This window comes from Corvus kubaryi, unplaced genomic scaffold (assembly GCF_017639235.1).
Source record: "Corvus kubaryi isolate FWS band 111438036 unplaced genomic scaffold, C.kubaryi_AGA036_p1.0 split3-73, whole genome shotgun sequence".
NCBI classification, from domain to species: domain Eukaryota; kingdom Metazoa; phylum Chordata; class Aves; order Passeriformes; family Corvidae; genus Corvus; species Corvus kubaryi.
The window spans coordinates 44,483,749-44,489,952 of record NW_024582091.1 but is presented as its reverse complement, the minus strand read 5'-3'; positions in this window follow the sequence as shown (position 1 = coordinate 44,489,952).

The following is a 6,204-nucleotide window of genomic DNA, read 5'->3' as shown; positions in this document are numbered from 1 at the left end:
ATTTACTTGAGAGCATCGATGAGCAGTTCACACTTCTTGAATCTTACACAGCTGATTTATTTTTTAAAAGGCTATTGCCTGTTATTTTTTGAGGCAGGAAACAAAAAACAACGCACTACAAAAAAATTAGGAAGGGATACATATGCCATTTTGACACGGGTTTTTTGAATTCTGGGGACAATGACTGGGAGGCAGCCCAAAGCAACTGATGGAAGGAAAAAGGCATGGAAGATGAGAAGCAGACATAATCCCCAAATGCTGGTTTACTGTTTCATGTGTAAGGAAAGTGATGTACTGGTTAGATCTATTTATTTTGGCTATTAAGTTTTTTGAAGTGTAGCATTCTATGGAGGCAGCAACCAACGAGTAGTTGGTGCTGAAATAAAAACAGTGTGGTTAACTGATGAACAGTCTGGCCTAGAGAGAAACAAATCCCTCTCTCCTTTTAAGGTTTTCCTTTCTGTAGGGATAGGGGTAACAGATGTGTATCTCAAGTGCAGCACGCATGCTACAGCTTTTGCTGTAACCAACAATAAGGCACTATTAATGAAGAGGCTCCTTGATCTCTGATGATGAACCTGTGAGAGAAGACAATTTACCATGGCCTATAAGGTTTTCAGAACTGTCATGGGATTTGGCTGCATTCAGTACACCTCCTTCTATTTCTTAATGGTTCTGAGAATTGCTCATGCAGGGACACCTTCCACTAGGCTAGGTTGCTCAAAACCCCATCCAGTCTGGCCTTGAACACTTCCAGAGATGGTGCATCCACAGCTTCTCTGGGCAACCTGTGCCAGTGCCTCACCACTCTCACAGGAAAAATTTCTTCACAATACCTGAACTAAACCTACCCTCTTTCAGTTTAAAGCCATTGCCCCTTTTCCAGTCACTACATGCCCTTGTAAAAAGTCACTGTCTGGCCCTCTTGTAGCCCCCCCACCCATAGGCACTGGAAGGCTGCTGTACGATATCCTCCTCAGAGCTCTCTCATCTCCCATGTGAACTACCCCAGCTCTCTCAGCCTGTCTTCATAGGAGAGGTGTTCCAGCCCCCTGGTCCTCTTTGTGACATGTCTCTGGACTTGCTCGAACAGGTCTGTGTCCTTGTTGTGTTGGGGCCTCAGTGCTGGCTGCAGCACTGGAGGTGGGGTCTCACCAGAGCAGAGCAGAGGGGCAGAATCCCCTCCCTCACCCTGCTGGCCACGCTGCTTTGGATGCAGCCCAGGATACAATTGGCGTTCTGCACCCTGTACTCACTGAGCTCACTTTGCTGGATCATGTCCAGCCTCTCATCCATCAGCACCCCCAAGTTCTTCTCTTCAGGGCTGCTCTCAATCCATTCTCTGCCAGCCTGTGCTTGTGCTTGGGATTGTCCTGATCCAGGTATAGAACCTTGTACTTGGCCCTGTTGAATTTCATGAAGCTCATACAGGCCCACGTCAAGCCTATCCTCGTCCCTCTGCGTGGCATCCCTTCCCTCCAGTGTGTTGACCACACCACTCAACTTGGTGTTGTTGGCAAATATGTTGAGGGTGCACTCAATCCTATTGGCACCAACAAAGATTTGTCGGACATAAGCCAAAATAAGATACATGGGGATGTATATTACAGAAAGACTTCTACTCTCAGTTATCTGTTGTATTTAAGACAACATACCGTGTGCCCAGCGGTAAAAAAAACAAACTACAATGTGAAACTTTTTGAAAATATATCGTAAGATTTTGGCAAATATATTTGCCTAATGACAATTAATGCAAGTTCTTTCAAACTTTTGTTCACTCCTTGTCTTGCCAAACATGATGTTTGAGCTATGGGCTGTGTGATTCTTCAGTGGAACGCCTTGGTAGCAAAAGCATCAGGACATGCACCTGTGCTTTGAAACACATCAAAACAGTGGTTTTCTAAGGGTATTCACATGAAACACAACCTGACAGGTCTCCCTCTCCTCTGATTCCATGACTTTGTGTGATAATTTACCTTGTAAAATTTAACTTTCTTTTTATACAATTTGTTCAAACCTCTAAGGTATGTGGATACCTCTGAGCTGTGAGAGACACTTTCTTTTGCTACAAAGCAATAAAAAAATACCAAAAAATAAATCAATTTATGTGCTTATTATTATCATAGGAGACAGTATCTCTGAGCATGACACAAACTGCTGCTTTGAGTACAGCAACAGTCCAGAAAATTTACAGCAAAGTATGAAGCTCAAGACAATGGGAAAATACATAAAGACAAAGCAGCACAATAATATTGTGTCATCACTGGTCCAAGCCAGACTCCTGGTGACTGTTACCAGGTGTTCTCACTATTCAGAGTCGGCTGAGTAGTTGTGCATCTTGTGAGAACTAACACAGAAAGGAGGAATCAATAGGAAAGTCCATGGTTGATAGTCAGCAGTGAAATTGGATTGTGCCTTCAGGGAATGCCACTCCTAAGAGTTACAAAGTGGTAATGTAATCTCAGTTCCAAGGATTTATTAGGAATGAAGAAACCCAGAGTGAGGTTGTCTTTAATCTCTTCAAAAGCAGGAGAACAGGCTTGTACAAGCCAGTGGTTGTATTTACCATCTTTGGCCTGGTTCTTTACAAGCAGCTGGTGCTTTACAGCAGAGATTCACATCTATAGCAGCTGCTTTTCCTTTTAAAACCTTGTTCAGTTTTACAACCCCTTTGAATGGATTTTGTCAATCTGTGAGTGGGACAAGGCTCAAGGGAGCTGTGCAAAGGAATGCTTCAGTAGATGGCACTCTCCCTCTGAAGGAGGATGGGCAAATACCTCAGCCAAGGAATTAGATGCAGTGAGAACAACTTCCTTTCCACTCTACAGAAATTGCAGTGAATGCCCACAGAGCTCTGCAATGAAGTAACCCCTGGCAGATTTTCACAAATCTGGATCTATCAAGTCCTCACATCTGGCTTCCTCCCTGCTTGAATGACTGTAGTCTGTTTATGTTCAGCTGAATTTCTCCTGAATTCATAACAGTGAATATTTACACACCCACACATACACACACACACGTGTGGGTTTTTATATATATTATGTGTATTTTGTGTATGTATGTGTGTGTGTATATATATACATATATAGATGTAAAAGAGCTCAGTAGTAATGTAAGTTGCACACATTAGACTCAGAGTTTACAATTGTTCTGCTTTCTCAATCATTTTTTTCAAATTCTGTATTTTATTCTACTATTCTGTTAATAGTGGGTCCATTTTGAGAACATAAGTCCTTCGGTTTGTTGATAGTTTTCTGTTGGTATTTTATAGTCACAAGATTTCATAGATTCAGTTTAAAGAGCACTGAATTAGTACAAGTGAGGAGGCCTCAAATGCAGGTATGGGGACAATAAAGACCTGCTAGGCATTAGGGAAGCTACAACCTGTTGAATCACATCTGTTGTTAAACAAGCACTAATGCACAGCCATCGTACATATTTCTAAACTGTACGGTGCTTTCCTCACCCTTGAATCGGAAGGTGAGAGAGGAGAATGAAAGAAATGTCTATAAGACAAAGTTGCAATAAAAAAATTACATGGGACAGATTTATAGAATGCAAATTTAATTAGTTCAATTTCTTAGAGTTTTGGATTCTTGAGTAACCAGTGTTGTGTATATTCTTTCCATTTACTGCTTTTTAAGCATTTAAGTATCTGTTTTCTTATTTGACTGGCACACAAGTCAAATAAGACAATGTAAGTTCTCAATCACTGCCTCTCCCCTACACTTTGCAAACATCCTTTTTCCATTTATTAAAACCACAGGGATAACAGTGTTTTGAAAATCCAGAACCTGGGGCTAAATTTTTGCTACCATAGCTCAAATACCTTTTTTCCCCCAATATTTATGTCAGAGCCTGAGGGTGCTTGGGGGCCTGTGAGCACGAAGAGGCCCTAGGTCATGTATGAAAGAGGAGTAGAAAGCATATTTGTGTATGTGTCTCCGGTGCCAGTCAACTTTTGAGCGACCAAAAGTTATGCACCATTTTAAACTGGATAAAGGAATTTCTGTTACAAGAAGCAGTTTAAGCAGTGGAATGCTGCATGAGCAAAATGGTAGATGAACAATTATATTTTTTACATTTTCTGGTTTTGATTCAAAACAAAATAAACCTACTGTGTTAGATGCTTAAGGGACTGTGCCCAAAAGCAGTATTTTCTGTCATTTGCAGAGAAGCTACACAGCAGATTAAATGCTGGACCAGTAGAAGCTTTCTGTTGGAAGTACTATTTAGCTACAGCATTCATCTTTTTTTTGGCAAATAGGTTTAAACTTCCAAATGCATTTTATACAGAATTCCAAACAGCCTTCACACAGTAAGGTTGCTGCTTGGAAGTCTCTTTTGCACACAAACAGAATGGAAATGTTTTGGAGAGGCTTTTTTTAACACTGTACAAAGGAACAGATTTTTTTTTTCCTTTGGAGACAAAAATCAAGATGTGGACTGTGGGACATTGACTATTTGAAACATGTTCTGTACAAGAATAAAACAAAAAATAGTCTAGCATTATTATGGTACTAGTATTTTTTTCCCTCTTCTGCAGAGTTAAGCTGACATTTTATTCAGTGAGATAAGGAAACTTATCAAGGTCATGAAACCAATCAAAAACATTGGATTTATAGTTTCAACCTTTACCTTTACAGCAGCTGTTGTGATTTCAGAGTCTGTTTGAAGATCCACAAACCAGCCTTCTACACTGACTTTCAAGGAGTTGTTTCAAATCAAAGAATGATTTCCTGACTGAGTCATCAAACTAGGTATCAGGACACCTGAGTTTTATGCCTTCAGGCAAATTATAGCCTAATGTTTAGGTGTCGTGCACTTTTTAAACTCCCACTTATCTAAAACAGAGTTGCAAGAGCTCAGCACCTCTGAAACTTGTTTTTAAACCATTTTGGCAATATCTTCTTTACAGATGTGTTGGAAAGCTGTTTTAGTGTTCACAATACATTTTGAAATGTTTAGTAAGAACATTACAGAAATGCAGTCATTACTAGCAAATGTTTCATTGAAACAGTCTTGTTGTTTTCTCATCTCAGTGCAGTACAGTTCAAGTACTTTTACTTTTTCAAGTACCTTTAAAGAATCTCACAATTAAACATTACAGTTCATTAGACAGAATAGAGCAAGAGACAGAAGGAGCATGTGATGGATAACAGGCTTTTAGGATGAAAGCTGAAGGGTGGAAGATGATGAGCAAAAGGTGAAGAGCAGGTGGTGGCAGAAGTAGGACCTGGTAATCACATAGGTTCCCTATGCTTTAGAACACCCCTACTGAAAGGATCCAGAAAACATCGTGAGAAAACAGAAATACTAGCCCTGCCTTTGGTAACATTAAGAAGCTAGACAGAGATCAGAACTCAATGTGTTTGCAGAGCTGGTCAAGGAAGTAGCCAGAAAAATGTAAGTCCCAATTCTTTGTAATGAATTGCATTATATATTAGAGGTCTCATATCTTTTGATTTACCAGTGTAGGTAGGCTTATTTGTGACAAGTAGTATTTGTGTTTAGGAAAATTACATCAAGAGAAAAAACAACAGTTGTTGAACAGACCAGAGAGATTTGGGTCAGCCTGTTCATGAGTGTGTGGAGATGGGTGCAGAATAAAGGGTTGATTTTCAAACATGATTTATTTAGAAAATAAAGATTTATTAAAGGAGAGAGGCTGAAACTTACCAATAAATATATCAAATGCAGTAGTTAGAATAAATCCACCAAATCTATGAATAAGAAGTTAATTAAAGTGATCAACATTCAGCAGACCTGTACCTGCAGGATCCCTAATTAAGGTAACCATGAATCAAAACAGTTTTTACTGGAACCCTCAATATTACAAATATCACTTCATGCTACAAGAGTTAAACCAGGGTCATTTGTAAAACTGTTCGGCAAAGGGTGGGCACATGCACCAGGCTGGTGAATTAAGCAAAAGGAGAAGTGATTGTTTTCCTTTTACTACCTTTTTCTGCATGAAAACCACAGATAATTTTTGCATCCTCCCATTGCTAGCTTATCCAGCCCACTCTGCAGGACTTGCTTGACAGGAGGAAAAGAGTGCTAAATTCATTTGGCCACTGTCTTTTTTTTTTTTTTTTTTTTTTTTGTTTCCCCCTGTTTTCTATTCTTGCTGATTTGCAAAGTCTCAGGTGACTGAGTTATGAGTTGTTTGTCCAACAGCTCCTTTGTTCTGATCTGTGCTTC